The 21678-nt window shown below is 37.0% G+C and overlaps 1 pseudogene; it reads right to left on the reverse strand.

The window, feature by feature from the left end:
• Positions 1-2297: 2297 nt before the first annotated feature.
• The window catches only part of LOC149122325 (small ribosomal subunit protein uS2B pseudogene), a 56619-nt pseudogene continuing 37238 nt past the window's right edge, over positions 2298-21678 (reverse strand).

The raw sequence follows: 21678 nt of genomic DNA on the forward strand, positions 1-21678 counted from the left end.
GTAAAATGCCACACAGAACGCTGGGCAATATTAGATGGTCATATACTGTCTTGTTTCTACTTTGTCAACTTATTTTTTTAATCATTATTCTCCTATTAAACTCCAAAAGCAGTGTGCCACTCATTCACATATATATGTTTATACATGCAAATCTAGGCAAAAGTAGAAGAAAAAATTACTGAAATAAAAGGAAACATTTAAAACTTACTCTATATGTAAGTAAATCTATATTCTTATAAAATCATCTGTTAATGTACGTTATTGCAAAAATTAAAAGAACAAATAAGGAAGGAGGAGGGAGGGAAGGAAGTATTCTTATGTTTTTAGAATCGTATCTTTGAAGCACATGAAATCTGTTCTTTATATTAATAAAAATATTTTAAAAATAAAAACATTATACAAGATTTTAAATGAACTCTAGTTTAGAAAAATGTTAGCTTAATGTTTAAGTTTTATATTGTCAACATAAGAGAGTATTATAATTTACTCCTTAGCAGCTACTGAAATACATACCTCCAGATAAGTTTTGTATTCTTTCTTTTACTCCCTGTAATATATTGAGTTTCTATGCCATCATCAAATTTCAACTAAGGTAATAAATATGATTATGTCAGGGATTTTCCCAACAAATACCATTCACCTTGAAGATGATGAATTGATATATGTCCATCATAAAATGTCCAAACTAATGTAGTCAATTCATCCATATGGCTGAAGTGTTCTTTCATGATGGACACCCTCTGACAATTTAACGCTTCATTTGCTTAGCTGGTACTGCGCTCAACTTTCTTAAAAAATTATCTAGTGACTTTCAGAAAGTATATAGGAAGACGTTCATACATATGCCTCATATTCAACAGCTTGTCTTTCTCTTCTGTTTGTTCCATTGAAGATATAAAGAATACTTAAAATTAATCATTATACTTAGGAGCAGAAATATAGTCTTTAGGTGGAAACACCTTTTGAGAGAAATGTAACTATTGATTGTGACAACACCATTTCAAAGTGTTTGCCATGTCAAGTGATTCTTTCAAGTTCAGAAGAGGATACACAACGAATATGACATTATATGACTACATTATATGACTACTGAAGTTTATTGTAACCTAATTAGAGAAACAGATTAGTGAAACAAAGGAAACTATTATATATCCAAACATGTTTAACTATTCTTTAGTAACTATTGCATATCCACTTCAGGGAGCTTCCTTAGGTGTTGGTCATGGAGCTGTGGACATGATATTTGCTCTCATCTACATCACTTTGAGTGTAATAATGCAAATGTAGCAAAGCAAATAAATAAAGCCAGGTAAGGTAGTAGTTGCTGAGCTCCCTCCTCTAAGATCATGTATGCTGAAAGGCTTCCGTGGTGGGACATTAAACTGTGAGCTTGGGGAATATATTCTTGAAAAATTTATTGGCAGTGGGAAGAAAATATGGAACTCTTAGGTAAAATGGATTAGGTCACTTTAGGATTAGGAAAGACTTGAGTAGAATGTGAGAATAAGTGATTGATGGCAGATCTCAGGAGTCATGTAAAGTTGGGAATTCTAGATATTAAAAAATTGTGTCCAACAATAAAAAATTATTTATGTAAAGGCATGGTTTATCTAGAGGATGGAGTATAATGTTGCAAATCTAAAATGTAGTAGTCTGAGCTCTAGATGTATGTGGATCTGAATTATCTTCCAGAACACCACTTTCTTTTCTGTGCTGTGTACTGTTTGAGACAAGGAAATGATATTGAAGTAAAAAAAAAACAAACAAACAAAAACAAAACAAAAAAAAAACAAACAAAAAAAAAACACTTAAAGTGATAATAACTACTAAATTCCAAGGGATAAATGATCACTACAACTTGAATGATAAAGCTAACAGGTATCCTATTTCTTCCAATTTGTGAATGCTTCCAAAGTAAAAGTAATCTTATGACAAAACAGACTTAATCAGCAAATAAATGCTATGACAACCAAAGAACAAAGAACAACAGAAATCCAGAGCATGAAGAAACAGAAATATACTGCCAGGTGAGCTTCACAAAAATTAGCAATTATAACAGATGTTCATATTTTATGAATTTTTTTCAAACTAAGGCTATATGTTCCTCTTATTTTCAGTTTACACAACAATATAAGGGTACTTCAAAAACGTCTTGGAAAGTAGAATTAAAGCATTAACTTATTTAGATGCATATTACACATTTCCACAATGTTTTTGAAGACCTTCACATGCAGGGTTTCAAGGTTTTATGAAAATGATAATTTCATTCAACTTTCTACGAACTTTTTGGTGTTTCTTCATATCATATTATTGAAAAAATTTTGGATGCATGTCTTAAACATCCAAAGGGTTTTAGGTAGATTAAAATTGTAACTATTTTTAAAAAATAATGGAGAATAGTTCAAGTTTGGGGACTGGTGTCATAACAGTGGGTTAGGCATCATCTGCTGTGCTGGTAATCACATATGAATGCTGGTTCAAATACTGGCAGCTCCACTTCTGAGCCAGCTCCCTAACAACGCACCTGGGAAAGCAGAAGATGGTCAAAGTACTTGGACCCCTGCAAGTTACATGGCATATTAGGATGGAATTCTAGGCTCCTGGCTTCAGCCTGGCCCAGCTGTTGTGGCCCGTTAGGGAGTGAACCAGTAGATGGAAAATCTCTCTCTCTCAATAGCTCTTTGTCTCTTCCTCTGTCTATAACACCTCAGACCCAGTGAGTAGGCTCCCTTGTTGTTGCATGGGATGGCAATGTCCACATAGCACAGAGGAGAGTCTGTGTCACACAGAACAATGGTAGGCAGGTTCCCGTAAGATGCCTTTGTGAGAGGCTGGTGGTTATCCCTAGGATAAGCAACCACCAGAAGGAGTGGTTCACAGAAGGCTGTCTTGATCTGGTTAGTGAAGGTTCCAGGTGTGAAGCAGCCAGCAATAGGATTAGCTCCAGAGGCAGCAGCAAACTTCATCCAGCCCTGTGGCCAGTGTTTCTGAAGGGTATCACACTGATATTAGCAAGGTTTGCAATGGCCACAATGGCATGAGCTGCCAACAGAAGTTTCTCACAAGCCCTCTTCAGATTTATGATGTGGATGCTATCACCTATCCTTTTGTGGATGAACTATTCCATTTGGAGGTCAAGGTTGGAACCACCTAGGTGGGTTCCTGATGCAAGGGATTTGAGGACATCTCTCCCTTCATTTGCAGGACATCAAGGGTTCCAGACATTGTGACAGGTTCCCCTTAAGCTATGCTGGGAATCAAGAACAATGCCATATGGACCCCTCACTGGGTAGAGTAGAAAGCTGTTTACTTTTAATCTACTTGAAAAGCAGAGCAAGAAAGAGACCTGTCCTGGTGGTGTTGCTCTTCCTACTTGCTTAAAGTCAACCCCCATTTCTGCTCTGCAACATAGTTTTAGCCTTTGAAATTAGTCAACTCTGGACTTTGTGACCCTATAAAATCATCTCACACTGAGTAATATTTTATCTATTGACTTCTGGATTTAGAGTTTAGGCCAAAAAAAAAAAACACACATCTTTTCATATGTAAATCAGTATAAGAAATAGAAATAGGCTTTGGAATACATGTGAGGCAAAGGACAAAAAAAATGAGGTCTAAGAATGTTGAACAATAAGTCTTACATTGAAAATAGAAAAGCCTTAGTTAAATCCAGGCATAGTGATCATGAGTAATGATGATGATGGCAATCATGAGCTGCACAGTGAGGTGATCATTATCTCATTTTCCATATTTGAAAGAAAGGCCCTCCTGACCTAACTTTGATGTCAGAGAATGGGACCTTTGTGGACAAACCATGAGTGTCTGGTTTAGATTAAATGTGTGCTTAGCAGAATGCATATTTTTTTATCACATAGCCCAAACAAGAAAGGATATTGATTGTTGGAGTATATAGTGGACAATAAAAGTGAAATACGGGGCAAAATCACTTAATAAGGATATTGATTAGTGGATAGCATAGTGGACAATAAAGTGAAAAACAGGAGTAAAACCACATAATCAGACAGACTGACAAAGAGAGTAAGAAGACAAAGGTAGAGGTGTTCTGATGCTGATAAAGGAAACTGCTGTGTTCACTTCCAGATGAAAAGAAAAGAAGCTTGAGGACACAGACAGCAACAGATAAACAGAGACGCATTAAATGGACAGTGAAAAGGCAAAACCAACCCAGAAGCTTGAGCCAAGCATTAGTCTAGTTGTGGAATTTTATATTGCTGATATACATTATAAATAAAACGATCTATCAAGAAATGTTGGGGCCAGTGCTGTGGCATATGGGGTAAGGCATCCCAAATAGGTGCAGTGCTGGCATCCCATGTGGGTGCTGGTTCAAGTCTTGGCTACTCCACTTCTGATTCAGCTCTCTGCTGTGGCCCAGGAAAGCAGTAGAAGATGGCCCAAGTCCTTGGGCCCCTGCACCCGCTTGGGAGACCCAGAAGAAGCTCCTGGACCCTGGCTTCGGATCGGCACAATTCTCGCCATTGCAGCCATTCAGGGAGTGAATCAATGGATGGAAGACCTCTCTCTCTCTCTCTCTCTCTCTCTCTCTCTCTGCCTCTGCCTCTCTGTAACTCTGCCCTTCAAATAAATAAATGAATCTTAAACATAAAAGAAAAAAGTCTATTCTTCAAAGCCTAATGGCAAAATATGTGCCACAACATTAAAGAAAGCAAAACTTGTTTACGTCACTGCTAGCAAAAAGCCACTTGTATATATGTATGCACACATACTGTCAGACATCTTTGCACTTCTAACATAGAATAGTGAGTATGAAATCCTGGATACCAAAGTTTAATTTTTAATACAATGATATGCTTGACTGGTTACATAAATCCATCATATTTATTTCATATGACAGACATGCCTAATAATATAAAAGCCAATTTATTTCTATAATTTATTTAACTACAGTGTCTATCACAGTAGAATACTAATGGCAAAAGCAAAAATCATTTAGCATATTCTGAAATTGGGAATGGTGTAACTCAGAGGAAAATACTTTATAACAAAGCAATGCACAATTGTACCATTCCCGTTTAACATGATTTGACATGCCTTATACAGAAAAGTACTGAAAGTGACAGCTAAGTGAGTCTTCAAATGAAATCTGATGATAGTTCTTGTCTTCCTTGCCTTCATGACTTTTAAATTATGCAGCAAAAATGACTTAATCCTTTTAATCATAAAAGATGGTCTTTATGACAAATATAGTACAAAATTTAAAAAATATTTATTTTGGGGGCAATTTACTTTACCATTATTTAAATTACTTAATTTTTCTAAGAAGTGTATATCTGAGAAAGTAGACTTAAAGATTACAGTTTTTGTAAGTGAACACAACTATATGAGAACATTTAAAAAAGCCTTTTGAAAACATGAAATAAAGTTATTTATTTTGCTACAAAAAAGTTAGAAATCCATGCATTTTCCCATAGTACACATTTTCTATGAACTTTTTGAAGACTTATATTAACCTCACCTTTTATTTTATATATTCTGATGTTTTGCATATTGAGACCTTGCCTGAACACACTGCTATGCAGGGAGTTAGTTAATTCCTAGAGATCACAGTTTCCCTGGAAATGTACCTTTCCTAGGCAAACCAAGCACAGCTGAGTCCATACCCTCAACCATTTGTTTATGGAGCTCTCAGGCTCTGGGCCACTACCCAATCTGCCTTGATCACCCAAAGGGCAGGCACCAGACAACGGAATACTGTACTCTTGCCCTGCCCTCCAAGTTGCAGAAATCATTCAAATTAGCCAAACTTAAGCCTGTTTTGTTTGCCTTACTGGTCCTCATACAGTAACATGAACTCAAATGTTTCCATAAAGACTTTTTCTCATGTCTCTTTGTTCTCTCTGCTTTCTGGTCAATTCTGATACTAGCCACATCTCCCTGCCTCCTATTTGTGAATTATCATGAAAGCTTTATTCGTGACAGTGATTTCTATATCTGCATGTCTAACAACACCTGGCTTTTAAAAGTCCTACATCTCCGTGGGGGTGGTGTTGTGGTATAGCAGATAAAGGTATCACCTGCAATGCCCGCATCACATATGGGTACTGGTTTGAGTCTTGACTGCTCCACTTCTAATCCAGTTCCCTGCTAATGGCCTGGGAAAGCAATGGAGGATGCCCAAGTGTTTGGGTCTCTGCCACCCATCTTGGAAACCTGGAATATATTCCAGACTTTTGGCTTCGGCCTGGCCCAGCCCTGGCTGTTTGGTCCATCTGGAGATTGAATCAGCAGATTGAAGGTCAATTGCTCTCTCTCCCTCTCTCCCTCTGCAACTATGCCTTTCAAATAAATAAAAATATCTTTTTTTAAAAGAAAAGGCCCTAAATATCGTCAAAATAACCATTTTTCTACAAAATCATTAAAATAAATGCAATTTGATAACAGAGTTTCAACTTTTTTTTTTAGCTATATAATATTAGAATTAAAATGACCATTGTACTATGAACAAAAAAAGTCTGATAGTATAATTTTTCATTGGATATTATTTTATTATAAATAGTATCTGGAAAAGCTATAATTTCACAGTCACAAATGTAATGTAAAGGCATAACATTATAAGGCTGCTTCATGGTGTTTGTGGTTTCATATAACTTTACAAAAGTTTATGTTAAGTCTGAATATATTGTTATTGATATCGTTTGAGTAGGTTTATTAGAAACAAAAATGTGGGCCGGTGCCGCGGCTCACTAGGCTAATCCTCTGCATTGCGGCGCCGGCACACCGGGTTCTAGTCCTGGTCGGGGCGCTGGATTCTGTCCTGGTTGCCCCTCTTCCAGGCCAGCTCTGTGCTGGGGCCAGGGAGTGCAGTGGAGGATGGCCCAAGTACTTGGGCCCTGCACCCTGTGGGAGACCAGGATAAGTACCTGGCTCCTGCCATCGGATCAGCGCGGTGCGCCGTCCGCAGCGGCCATTGGAGGGTGAACCAACGGCAAAGGAAGAAGACTTTTCTCTCTGTCTCTCTCTCTCACTGTCCACTCTGCCTGTCAAAAAAAAAGAAAGAAAGAAAAAGAAAAAAAAAAAAAGAAACAAACACAAAAAAGAAACAAAAATGTGGCGGGTGCTGTGGCTCACTTGGCTAATCCTCTGCCTGTGGCGTCGGAACCCCGGGTTCTAGTCCTGGTTGGGGCACCAGTTCTGTCCCAGTTGCTCCTCTTCCTGTCCAGCTCTCTGCTGTGGCCTGGGAAGGCAGTGGAGGATGGCCCAAGTGCTTGGGCCCTGCACCTGCATGGGAGACCAGGAGGAAGTACCTGGCTCCTGGCTTCGGATCAGCGCGGTGCACCAGTTGCAGCATGCTGCAAGACAGCTCTGCTGTCTTGTTGTACCGATCACAAATGAGTTAGATAAGCCAAGAAATTTCAGCATAACAAGACATCTCCTAGTAGGACACACATGATAGGAGAATTGAGAAAGAAAAAATGCAAATAAATGTCTACTGTTCATAAAAAGAAATTCCATAAGGACAGAAAATACAAAGAGGAAAATGTGAAAAATGTGATCATCTGTTGATTTTGCAATTTTGAAATTTCCTTCATCAATAGCTAGAAAAGAAAAAATGGGTGAGGAACAGAGACTGGCAGCTTTTTATTAATAAATATAAACATTTTTAAATAAATGACACAGAATTAGAAGCTACTATCAACATTATTTTCTCGATAAATAAGATTCTTTACTGTAGTAAATATATAGGAAGGAGAAAGTTTTAGTGCCTCTGACAACATTACAGATCTTGGAAAAAAGTAGTTAAGGTTTTGTCAAAGTTTGTTCAGAAGTCCCTAATAATTTTACATTTTACAATCATGTCATTCCCTTACTTATGATGGTCATACAATTGCTTATAACATAAACAAATGCAAATCCTTTACAATATCCAACAAAACTTTAATAATGGGTTCCTAACATCCTCTTGACATCATCTTCTCACTCACTCCTTGTTTACTCACTTCAGCTATCCTGGCATTCTCATGGATCCATTCCTCATGGATGCCAACTTTGTACTGTCTGGGTCTTGCCCTCTAGTTCTTCCTTCCCATGGCAAAATTTTCTAGCATATGATTGCATCAAAAATTCCTCTGGTTATTTATATCTTGGTTAAACAGCTTCATCTCAGAGACAGTTTCTCTGACTGTTGCTTTGAATTGAATTTCTTGTCTTGTATCAACTTGCTGACTTTATTGTACTTTATTAGTCTCCAATAATTTTTTCTAGGATAATTATTCATCTGTTGATTTTATGTCATGCTCAACTGCAATGTAAACTTCAGGGGATCATAAACATACCAGGTTTCAGCAAGTGTATCCCAAGGCAGCCCAATCAGTGAATAGAATATATTGCAGGAAATTTTTGAATAAATGAATGAATAGATTAATGAATATAATAATTTTCATTTATGCATGGATAAATATATGCCAGTTAGTATACTTTGAATGTACAATAGATACTATATTTGCTACAGAGAATGCACTTAATGTATAATGAACATGCATCAGTGTAAAGATGCTACTATAATTGAAACCAGAATTAAATTTTAAATAGGATAGAAAAAAGTACATGAATAATTTTTCCATAATTTTAATTTGGACCCCCAGTATATATGTGTGTGTTTATGTTTCCTCCAACATTTTCTCTTGTAGTAATACATCTATTTCCACACTCCTAACGCAGCTAACCACACGAGTCAAAATAAGAAATGCTTACATAAATATCTCATAGTTTCAGTAAGTTATGAAGCAGGTTAGAAATCTATGCTTCCTCTATACCAAGAAATTATCTGTTTGAGTAATCAGTTTCTTTATCTAAAATGGATTTTAATACAGAAGTCACTGGTCACAAGTTATGACCCCTCAACCCTGAAAAGGTGGCAGTGCAAGGAACTGAACTTTTCATTTCATTGAATGTTAATTTATTTAAATATAAAATATGGAACAGTGGAAGAAATTTCCTATGAGAAAATGTGAAAATGACTTCACTGAATGTGATAAATTTGCTTCTTATTAAAAATTACCTTTCCTTTATTTTTTAGAAATATTTTATTTAATAAACATAAATTTTTAAAGTACAACATTTGGATTATAGCGGCTCCCCCCCATAACTTCCCTCCCACCCACAAACCACCCCATCTCCTACTCCCTCTCCCATCCCATCCCATTTTTCCTTAAGATTCATTTTTAATTATCTTTATATACAGAAGATCAACTTAGTATATACTAAGTAAAGATTTCAGCAATTTGCATCCACACAGACACACAAAGTATAAAGTACTGTTTGAAGACTAGTTTTACTTTTAATTCTCATAGTACAGCACATTAAGAACAGAGATCCTATATGGGGAGTAGGTACACAGTGACTCTCGTTGTTGATTTAACAATTGACACTCTTATTTATGATGGCAATAATCACCCAAGGCTCTTGTCATGAGCTGCCAAGGCTATGGAAGCCTCTTGAGTTCGCCACCTCCAATCTTATTAGACAAGGCTATAGTCAAAGTGGAAGTTCTCTTCTCCCTTCAGAAAAAGGTACCTCCTTCCTTGATGGCCCATTCTTTCCTCTGGGATCTCACTCACAGAGGTCTTTCATTTAGGTTTTGTTGTTGTTGTTTTTTTTTGTTTTGTTTTGTTTTTGCCACAGTGTCTTGGTTTTCTATGCCTGCAAAACTCATGGTTGTTTTAGCCAGATCCGAATGCCTTAAGGGCTGATTCTGAGGCCAGAGTGCTGTTTCGGGTATTTGCCATTCTATGAGTCTGCTGTGTATCCCACTTCCCATGTTGGATAACTCTCTGATTTTTAATTCTATCAATTATTATTAGCAGACACTGTTCTTATTTATGTGATCCCTTTGACACTTAATTCTATCTTTATGATCAATTATGAACTTAAACTGATCACTTTAACTAGTTAGATGGCATTGGTACATGCCAACTTAATGGGATTCAGAGTCCCACGGCACTTTTCTAGCTTTATCCTTAGAGGTAAGTCTGAGTGAGCATGTGCCCTATTGTACATCTCCTCCCTCTATTATTCCCACTCTTTTTTTTTTAAACAGGGATAAAATTTCAGTTTGATTTAAACTCCTAAAAATAATTGTGTGCTAATTAAAGAGTTCAGTGGTATTACATAGAAAAAGAAAATATTAAAAGAATAAAATGGTAAGCTGTTCCTTGACAGTCAGGACAAGGGCTGATCAAGTCATTGTTTCTCAAAATGTCAGTTTCACTTCTAAAGGTTTCCTTTTAGGTGCTCAGTTAGTTGTTACAAATCAGGAAGAACATACAATATTTGTCCCTTTGGGACTGACTTATTTCACTCAGCATGATGTTTTCCAGATTCCTCCATTTTGTTGCAAATGACTGGATTTCATTTTTTATTCCTTTATGTTAATATAACATACAAATGCATCACCACATGTATCATGAGGCCTAATATTAAGGACTGATGCTATGCACGTCTTGGTATCTAAGGAAAGCTAGAAGGACCTCTAACATTCTAACAAGAAGTCCCTCCCACCATTGAGTTCCCAGAGATAAAGTCCCCTAGCCAAATAGTTCTGTGTATAATAGGGCCCACATACAGTGCCTGATTATCCCAGAGGAGAAACTGTGAAGTCCACGATAGACACAGGATTATTCAAACAGGCAATTACATCCTTCCACAGGAACCAGAGGTCAGCTCATGTCTGTGTGCTACAAAGCCAGCCTCCCACAGCATCTTACTATCTGATCCCAGATGCAACTCCCACCTGGCCCTACAAGATGCAGTGGCCTCCCCACCCAGACTGTGAGTATCTTTGACTAGCAAACTGCTATACATCTCTTCTTCCCCATGTCTCTGTTGAAACCAAGACAATGTTATTCTAGAGCCAAGTGGTCCCATTGTCCAGTCTCCTTATTTTACCCATGGGAACAAATGCAGTTCCTCATATCTTTCATCATTTTATTGCTTCAAAGTGATACAATGGCTGATTAAAATAATTAAATTTTATAGCCTGCTTGATATACTTTTTAATCCTAACAAATTCTAAATCAGTGATGATCATATTTCTAATCACATATGATAAGATAAACATGCAATACAACATGATCTTTTTTATGATCTGGGTATCTAACTTACTATACAATAATAGTTTCCTTTTTTGTATTTACTTTTTCCCTAAAGAAGTATCCATTGAGATCTGAAAATTTGGTGTAATTTTACAAGGTAATGATGGTTGGAAAGTAATAAAACCATACCATCAAATATGGAATATCTTCAGATGAGAGGAATGTGTAAGCAGGAACACGGCAGGAAATAATATACTGTGTAGAGAATGGGCTACTGGGCAGACCAGGTCAATGCCTGAGATGAGGCCAGAGGACCTTGTAGCACACCTGCAATTTCATGTCAGATACAGATAAACAGCCAACACAGCAATGTGATGAGATGGCTGAAACCAAAAGAATCTGGTGGCAGAAACAAAGGAGAGTCAGAGAGCGGTTCTTAAAAGTATGCGGTGGGTATTCCAACATGAGGAGAAGCTGTGTGCATGGGAGGTTAAAGCAGCTCTGGGCAGAATGTGAGCACATGGAGTCCCCACAGGAAAGGGGGACTGTGGCTGAAAAACTGAATATTTGTGGGGTACATGATTTGGCCTGATGTTTCAAATGGAGAGTGGCTTGAAATATAGCTGACAAAGAACAGACCATGTGGAGCCTTGTAAGGTTATATAAGGTCACAGCAATTTGACACCATAATTACCTACTGCTGCTCTGTAAACACAGGAGTAGTCTGTGATAAGCTTGGTGAACTTGATTTAATGCATAATTATACCCCAGATACATGCCAGATTTCAATACTGCCTATCTTTTAAAAGACCCACATTGTTTTGAAAGAAAATGTGATGATAATCAAACTAGCAGAAGGCTACAACACAGCTTCATGCACTATGGAAGAAATACCAGCTGCAGAAAGGAAACTCCCTTTTGCACAATTGAAGAAGCAGTTATCCTATATTTCACCTCTTCTGTCAGACCCAAGGGATACACAGGACATATGCTTTCTATCTAATTTCAAACATGTGCTTAGAAGGCAGGCATCCCTTGGGGCAAGAGGAAGAATGGATTTCAAACAACATGGAAAAATGGAATAAATATGATGCTTAAAAAAATGAATTTCTCCATCTGTCTCATCATATGCAGCAAAAACTTTAAAGGGGCCTAATGCTCTTCAGAGAAATACTCCTTAAAAATGTTCATTGAAACTTTTTGAACACTGTTTATGTTTGCAGGCTATTCATGCATGGAAAAAGAATTACTAAACATGAGAAAGGGAGACCAGATATTTATAGATATCACTTTTGTTAAGTGGCTGAGTGTTAAGTGGCTGAGTGGGATCAGAATCTAAGCAATCTAGGAAAAAAGCTGTGTTTTTAATGTTTATAGTTTGCTACCTGGCCTAACACATCAACTACTGCAATCTAAACTATCCAGGCAACCCTAAAAGGCCCAATGAAGTAGACATGACTTTGTCAACAGTGTGGCACATTATGAATTCTATTACACCATCAACTATAACAAAAAAAAAAAAAATTGTGGGGTTTCATTTTACTGACTCGTTTTAAAATAATGTGAATGTGTTTTGAGAGGTGTCACTGTGTTATAATCTCACCCTGGTCATCTGGAATGTGTATGACAAACTGTTCTTTGTGGAATTTGAACTGTGAATCACATACGTCTTTATTTGTTTAAAAATACCATAGAAATTCCAAATAAACTTTTCTCAGCAATTTCTTTAATGTTTGTATTTATTTTTCTGGCTCCTTTATCAAAATTTTGCTTCCCAATCCATTAATGCTGCTCTTGTCACATAAATAGTGGAATCCACCTTGTGGTTCCTGTGATCTGTCTCAGCCCTGATCCTTTTGAATTCATCAGCATCACTTCACCCAGTTGAATTGCTTCCCTCTCTGGATTTCAGAGCACCACCTATCTTGCTCCCCTTCCTGTACTCACCACCTTTTGATTCTTCTTCATCTGACTTCCTTCCTCTAAATGCCCACAGCCTTCCTCTTGGACCTATATTCTTGTTTACATGTGTCCTTTGTGTGATCTAATCCAATATCAACTTGTTTGAAATAATTTTATTGTGCCTGCGTCTGAATTCCAGCTCTTCCTCTTAACTGATGTGTGGTCTTGGAAAGCATTTAAATACCCTCTTAGTTTTATGTAGCTCAGTTGTGAAATGAAAATAACACTAACACCTGAATCATATGGTTCTTATGAGAAATAATAAGCTAATGCATACAAACACTATGACCAACTCCTCACACAGAGAGTAATATGTATGTTATAGCTAAAAGAAATAATTTGTGGTGTTCCATTACACAACATTGTGACTATAGATAAAGACAATGCACTACATATATTTTAAAAAAGCTTAAATGCATTTGGAATATTTTACCATAAAGAAATAATAAACATTTGAGGAGATGGATATGTTTATACTGAATTCAATATCTCATAATATATACATGTATCAAAATATCACATAATACTCAATACAAATGTAGAATTTTGGTGGTAGAAAATAAAAACAAAAAAGAATATAATTCATACAATTCAAATGGCATATGATTTATATACTATGATTAAATCACATGTGACTTTCAGAAGAGTGTGTCCAGCTACCTAACCAACATTTCTTCTTAGATATAAGAAAGGCCAGCTTTCATATTCTCAGTTCATGGCTCTACTCAGCTCCACACAATGCCCAGTGCATCCAGTCAGAGGTAAAGGCAAAGTCGCTATTCTCCCCTCCAAAACTTTACTTCCTCTATCCTCCTTTACTCCACCCCAGCTTCAGCCACACTAGCCTTCTTGCTGGGTATTTTTGTGTGTATTTACTTATGATTGATTTGAGAGACTGAAAAAGATAGGGCTCCCATCTACTGGTTTACTCCCTAAATGCCCATAACAATTGTGCCAAACCTGGAGATAGAGTTCAATCCAGGCCTCCCATTTGGATGGCAGGGACCCAAATACTTGAGTCATCTACCCGCTTCAGCCCAGTGTGTGCATTAGCAGGAACCTGGAGTTGCAGCTCCAAAGCTGGAACTGTAAATCAGGCACTTAGAGATGGGATACAAGTATCTCAAGCAGGTTGTTTAACTGCTTGGCTAAAGATCTGTCCCTTCATGCTAGCTTTATTAAATTGTGCATATCAAATAGCCTTCATTTTATCAACTTAAAATCTGTGGCTTATTTTGGCATGCTCTTCTTCAGACACTTTCATGGCTTACTCCCGCATCTTTAAGTCTTTTTAAATGTTATTTTACCAAGATGACATATTCTGATTTTCAAAAATATATTTATTTGAAAGCGGATTGACAGAAAGAGAGAGAAAGAAGAGAGAAGAGAGGATACTTCTCCCCACTGGTTCACTCCCCAAATAGCTACAAACAGCTATATGGGGCTGAGTGAGGCTGAAGCCAGGTGCCAGGAACTCCATCTGTAGCTCTTATGTGGGCAACAGAGACTCAAGAAAGTGAGCCTTCACCCACTAATTAATTAATTAATTTAAAAAGTAGCCTGTATAATACTTGGTGCTAAGGATTCTTTTCTGAGTTATAAGATATATTCATGAAAAATATTTTTAAAGTCACTAACCATGTTGAAACTTGCATTCTAGTAAGGAGAATAAAAACAAGCAAATTATATAATATGTGAATGAGAGGAAAACATGTTTATAGCAAATGATACATTCTGTACAAAAAATAAGCAGAGAAGAATGTGAAGAAGTGGTTGTGTTGTAGAAGGAAAGTAAATAATAGGTTGCAAATTTTGAAAACCTGTTGTGGCAGGTGTTCTGGCAAAGTGAGTTAAACCACTGCTTGGGATGCCCACATTTCTTGCTCAGAGTTAGAGTTCCAGCTGCTCTGTTGCAGATCCAGCTTCCTGCTGATGCTCCTGGGAACTAGTGGAAATCTCTCTCTCTCTCTCTCTCTCTCTTCTCTCTTCTCTCTTCTCTCTTCTCTCTCTCTCATTGTCATTCGGAACCCACTCTACAGGTTTGTATCAGATCACGCCATTCTTAATCACCATTCCATAGGAAGGAAAACTGGTGGTGAAATACTATACAGTGGCACAGTATTGCCTGAAGATTGGCAAGGATGAAAATTTGTCCTCAGCACGGTATTTAGAATAGGACACAGTCAGTGCAGAAGCAGCCCAAATTACAATATCTGGTATGTCATTCAGGCGGCTTTCAAACGTAGGGCAGTATGACTTTCTAAAAGTCAGATGAAATCACTTTTAAATATGGATGCAAAATGCATTCCAATGCCAAATATTTGTGTGTGTGTGTGTGCATGTAGCTTTTGCCACTCTGCATTAACCATACCACAAGTCTCCTTAACTAAAATAGATAATTAATTATTGGCTGTGCAACAAGAATCATCATCAAGGGATATTTAATATTAAACTAGGGAATCAGAAAGAAACCAAAATTGATTTGTATCTCCTACCAGCCTCATAATTGTCCTTGAATAAACGATTTTATTTTCTGCACTATCCTGGAGTTGCTATAAAAATGTCAAATACAGTTGTATTATGAACTTGATTTGAAACAATAGTGGGAAAATTAATGTCAGTATTTTTCAAGAGGATTAAAATTTGATTGATTAAAGGTTCTATCTTCAACAGAAAATGAAACTTCCCTCACCGTCTATGATTTCTCATCTGTATCCAAAGACCTTTGATTGGAATAATCTTTCAAATACATATAATTAGTAACAGATCATTTATTTACTAAATGTTATAGGGGAGAACCAGCTGTCTGTATCCCCTTCACTTGACTATGCTGAAGTTAGAATTTTCTTGTGACATTTCACATTTAAAAATGTTCTGCTAAGCATAATCTCTGTGGGTTGGATATTTGTAAGGTTGTTTTTCTATATACTGTCCCAGAAAGCACATGTTCAGCCTAAGCAAATGATCAGCATTTTCATATGATTTGACTTCACTCTTAACTATTGCCTAGAAATACATCGTATCACTTACTCAATTTAATTTGATGCAGAAGCAGATTCTTTTTAATCAACTTTAAAATTATGTTCTGCTGACTGGCAAATGGCAGGTCAGAGCTAATTGAGAGAAGCCTTAAAAGCTCTGACACCTTTCATCCTTGAGCAAAGATTCTATGCTTTGTACATTCTGATACTTGGCTTTCCCATATTGTCTTCTGAGGTTAAGAAGATGAATGTTCATTGCTTTTAATCCTTATGATGATTTATGAGCCTCTTGGTATCTTTTCCCTTGAGCAGCTACAACTGTGTGGTTGTTCTGCCTGCTGCTTAAATTACACAGACATCTGCAAAGTAAATTATGGATTGTTGTCCCATAGACCATAACCAAGCGTTCTCTTCATCTCTCCTGCAGTGTTCTTTTATTAGAACAAAGTGCATGTGTGTCTTTGCTTATGTACCAAGGAAATGTTAGGCTAATCTGAATGATATAGCACAATGGCCTGGATAGTGACCTGTCACACAACATCAAAGCATCATGACAGATACACAAGATAACTTTAAAGTCAGAAGAGAAAAAAAAAAAAAGATTCACCATTTATTTATATCTTTCCTCACACTTATAGGATACCTTGTTTAGACTAACAAAAGAAAAGTGTAAATATGTGCAATGGAATTAAATATCTCTAAATGGCCTCCTATTTCTCATTTTGGAAGATTCTAAGAGCATCTAGTGGCTTGTGATTACTCAAATAAAACATGGAATAAAAAATACAAAATTGAATAAAGAAAAATTTTTGGAAGATTGAGGTAGCCTTTTTAGTTACTTTTCCGCTGACATTATTTGTCACAAACCTGCTCTAATAATCCTAGATGCTCACAGCAATCACGGATAATTGGAACAGCTCTTTCTTCTAAATAAAACTTGGCAGAATCTAAGTAGAAACAGTGAACTGCTTCTGAATTTTCCTTTCTTTTCTGCCCTTGTAATTCTTGGTAGATGATGAATAATAATTCCCAGTGACAAATCCATTGTGACATCCTAACTTTTGAAAATTACCAAAAGTAGAAATATTCTCATATTTATTTTCTTCAGATGTGTTAATTACAACCAAAATAATAACCCATCAAGAAAAAAACTATACTAACAAAATTTACAAAATGATTTCTAGTTATGACTTACAAAGTACATCTAAAAAAACTGATGGTTCTACAATTCATTTTTTTAACTGTTGCCAGCTCAGCAGGATACTCTGAGCACAAAAGCCAGAAAAGCTCAAATTCACTCCTGACTGAGCAGATCTGTTGCTCCCTTGGTGTTTCCATGAGTTTCTGTCTCTCTTCATCCCTGCTGAGAGGTGGTGTTTCTGAGTGTCAGGAACTCAATAATCATATCAATGTCTTAAAGTCTTATTTTGTTTAAAGATAGATTCTAGATCTGTGTGCCTCTGTGGCAGCCAAACATCCTTATAGTATACTGAAAGATTCCATTAAATTAACATCCCAAAACTATTTAAATCACTCTAAGTAAATGAATATATATTTTTTGAACAATGATAAATGCAAGTATTTTTCTAAAAAATTATATGGAACAGATAAAAATCAAGTTAGAATGGTACCTCCAAAAGATCTCACGTATATAATTTCCCAATATATTGCCTGTAATTGTCTTCCTATCTTATATATACATTTTATCAAGCTACTACTCTATAATTTAAGAAAGAAATAAAACATGGCTCTACATCACACAAAACTCCTCTCAAAACCTAGCCATGGCCGGCACTGCGGCTCAATAGGCTAATCCTTCGCCTTGCGGCGGCGCCAGCACACCGGGTTCTAGTCCCGGTCGGGGAGCCGGATTCTGTCCCGGTTGCCCCTCTTCCAGGCCAGCTCTCTGCTGTGGCCCGGCAGTGCAGTGGAGGATGGCCCAAGTGCTTGGGCCCTGCACTTGCTGCACCTGCTGCACCTGCATGGGAGACCAGGAGAAGCACCTGGCTCTGGGCTTTGGATCAGCGCAGTGTGCCGGCTGCAGCGCGCTGGCCGCAGCAGCCATTAGGGGGTGAACCAATAGTAAAGGAACTTTCTGTCTCTCTCTCTCCCTCTCACTGTCCACGCTGCCTGTCAAAACAAAACAAAACAAAACAAAACACTTGCCATGATGTGAAATTTCATCCTAGACCTGCTCTTTGACATTTATCTGCCAGCCATTCTCATACACACTGCATTCTTTAACTTCCCAAATGATTTTTCATTCACCAAACATAAAATAACATCACATATTTCCACACCTTGTAAAATGTTACAGAAGAAATATATTGTCCTTTCTTTGTTGAAAAAAGAATTTGTACAAGAAGGTGGTGAGATTGTGAGCAACCTGCACAACACTATCTTACCCAAAAGTAAATAGTTGAAAAATTTTTTGTTTTATTTCTTTTGTTTTAGGCAGAATGATAGAGAGAAGGAGAGTCAGAGAGAGTTCTTTCCTGTGCTTGTTGCCTCCCTAAATGGCCACAACTGCCAGGATTAGGCTGGGCTGAAACCAGCGTATGATAACTCCATCTCAGTCTTCCACATGGGTGCAGGGGTGCAGGTGCCCAAGAACTTGCACCATTTTCTGTTGCTTTCCCATGCATATTAACAGGGAGCCTGTTCAGAAATGGAGCACCTAGGACTAGAACCAGCACTCCTTTATGTGATGCCAACATCACAGCCAATGGCTTAACCCTCTACACCACAACACCAATCTCCAAGAATTTTTAAGCCTAAATTTATTTGTCTTGACACATACATCTTCGATATTCTTGGCCATCAGTATTTTATTATAGCATTCTTCTTGAGATTACTTTCAGGTCTATACTAATATTGGAAGTTTATAATTCATGGAAAAGAAAACAATTTTAAGGCATTCTCTTCAAATGTTTTCTGTGTCAATGTGAACTGTACCCAAATGGAAAACAAGTGTATCACCTAATTCCTTTAAATGTATTCTTTCTCAATTTATTATCTTTAAACTGTTTTTGTGTGAAGTGATTATCAAACAGTTTAGTTATGTTTATCTTCAACTATAGTACAGACTGAGCCAAAGGACATTTGAGAAGAATGTCTTTCTCTAATCAGGTGTTTGGATGTTTTGGTATTTCTTTATGATTTAAACCAAAGAATTTGGTATAGCATTGCTACACAATGTTTCAAGCCACATCTTGTGATGCCAATTTCTTATACTAGCATGGTAGTTCAAGTCCCAGCTGTTCTACTTCCAATTCAACTCTCTGCTAATATGTGTGGGAATAATCAAGTCCCTGGGCCCCTGCCTCACATGTGGAAGACAAGGATGGAATTCTTAGTCCCTAGCATGGTCTGGTACAACCATGGCTATTGCAGTCATTTGGGGAGTAAAAATGCACATTGAAAATCTGTATCCCTCCCTCTCTAATGCTCTGCCTTAAAAATAAATAAATATATAATTGTTTAAAAAAGCAAAGTCTTGAGTTAATAATTAAAATCACTTGATATAATTTATTAATTATATTTGCATCATACATAATATTTAGGTTGATTTAATAATGGGTTTGATAAGAAGGATGTAATGCTATTTATAGGAATTAAATTAGAAGTCTTGGATGTCTTTATTCTATAAATACAAGTATAATATATGGAATAAAATCGCCACTCAAACTATTCAAGATTAGACTTAAATTAGAATTAAAATTTTCTACAAACTGGAAATACTCTAGAAAGTAAAGGAAAGATATTTTCTATGTAGAAATTTTGAATTATTGATGAGAAAAAATGATAGATAACATAGAACACAAAAGTAAAAACATCATTAATATTTGAGATATACACTGATTAATTTCTTTTCAAATTTATAATACTGAAAATTGTACTTAAAAGTTTTTAGTGATTATTCCAAAGTGATACTCAAAATTTGTTCATGATGTTTTAAAATTAGGTTAAAGATTACCATTTTAAAACAATCTAATCCTATAAAAGAAACACTAAAAGCAAAACAACTTCACTTTTATGCTTATTAAATATGAGCACACACAGAGTTTGAACAAATATCACAGCAAGATCCATAACCATATTAGTTTACATGTCTGCCTTATCTCTAACCTTTTCAATTTGTGATATTTATGGTTAATCATAATTGATCACTGATTGGGAACTGAGAATACCAGGCTTGTTTTGACTAGAGGCTAGGAATAGATTCCATGTTTACAAAACAGCAAGTGTCAGAGCCATTGTATAATTACTGTGTCCATGTAGGTTAACTTAAGTGTCAAATCTCAGGGTTTAGATTCCTGCCACCAGGAAAGGAAAAGCAGACTAGGATTGTAATCAAAAGAACAAGTGTCTTCACAAGGGTCCAGAGATCACCTCATTTCCTCTCCTCTATGAAATCCTCTCATTATTTGGTTAATGCCACTTTTAGGATCATTGGTTATTATTCTCACTGTCTTTTATACTACCATGTCTGTTTAAGTGTTTATAGGAGTTGATAATGGAATGAACCAAGGCATTCACCAATCAGGTGTTCAAGTAAATGCTGCTACAGGATATATTTGGGTCCCCACCCAGGAACCAGCAGCTTGAGACGTTGCCCCATGTCAGCAGGAAGTGGTTCTAAAGTCAGATCATCATCCCTCCACCCCTCCTGAACTTTCAGGGCTAATGTAATGCCATACAACTCTTGCTTTATATATATATATAAAAGGGGAGATGTTAGTAAAATGGTGCAGTCTATGTGGCACCATCTATGCCTCACTTACCTTCTTAGACCCTATCCCAAGGGTTAGGTCCTAAGCCTCATAGCCCAACCACAGTGTCAGCTCCCCCCTCATCCTAATAGGATTCGCTGATCCTACTTTCCTACTTGCCCCTAGCAAAGTTTTAAGAGGATTCGTTCATGAACACGTGTATCCTTTTTCCTCGCTCGCACTTTCTGTCTCTTGACCTCTCTTTCTTATGCTCTCCTCTCTCTCTCTCTTTTCCCTCTTTGTCCCTTCCTTCCTGTCTGCTGGGTTTCTTCACCAATAAATCCTTTCCCTTTAAAAAAAAAAACAATTGAACTAGACTGCATCATATTAATATTAATAAAGACAAAAGAAGCTGATACAATGGTGCAATAGGTTAATCCTCTGCCTGCAGTGCCAGCATCCCATATAGGCTCAGGTTCTAGTCCTGGCTGCCCCTCTTCCAATCCATGCCTCTGCTATGGCCTGGGAAGGGAGTGGAAGATGGCCCAAGTCATTGAGCCCCTGCACCCGTGTGGGAGACCCAGAAGAAGCCCCTGGCTCCTAGCTTTGGATAGGTGCAGCTCCAGCCATTGTGGCCATTTGAGGAGTAAGCCAATGGAGGGAAGACCTTTCTCTCTGACTCTCCCTCTTACTGTCTATAACTCTGATTCCCAAATAGATAAATAAAATATTTTAAAAAATAAATAAAGACAAGAAATCTGTGACTTTGTATTCCTGTGTGAGAGTTTCATCTGAGGTTTGCCTTGGAGATGAGATATATCCAATTTAACAGTAGTGATCTCTAATAGTTATGAGAGAGTAGTCAAAGTGTCATAAAATAGAATACAATAGGAAGAAATTGACTTTTATTCTTTAAAAGGCATATTATAATTAAGTTTTTTCAAATCTATG

Source organism: Oryctolagus cuniculus, chromosome 14 (genome assembly GCF_051225735.1).
Source record: "Oryctolagus cuniculus isolate XC-2025 breed Fujian yellow rabbit chromosome 14, ASM5122573v1, whole genome shotgun sequence".
Lineage (NCBI taxonomy): Eukaryota > Metazoa > Chordata > Mammalia > Lagomorpha > Leporidae > Oryctolagus > Oryctolagus cuniculus.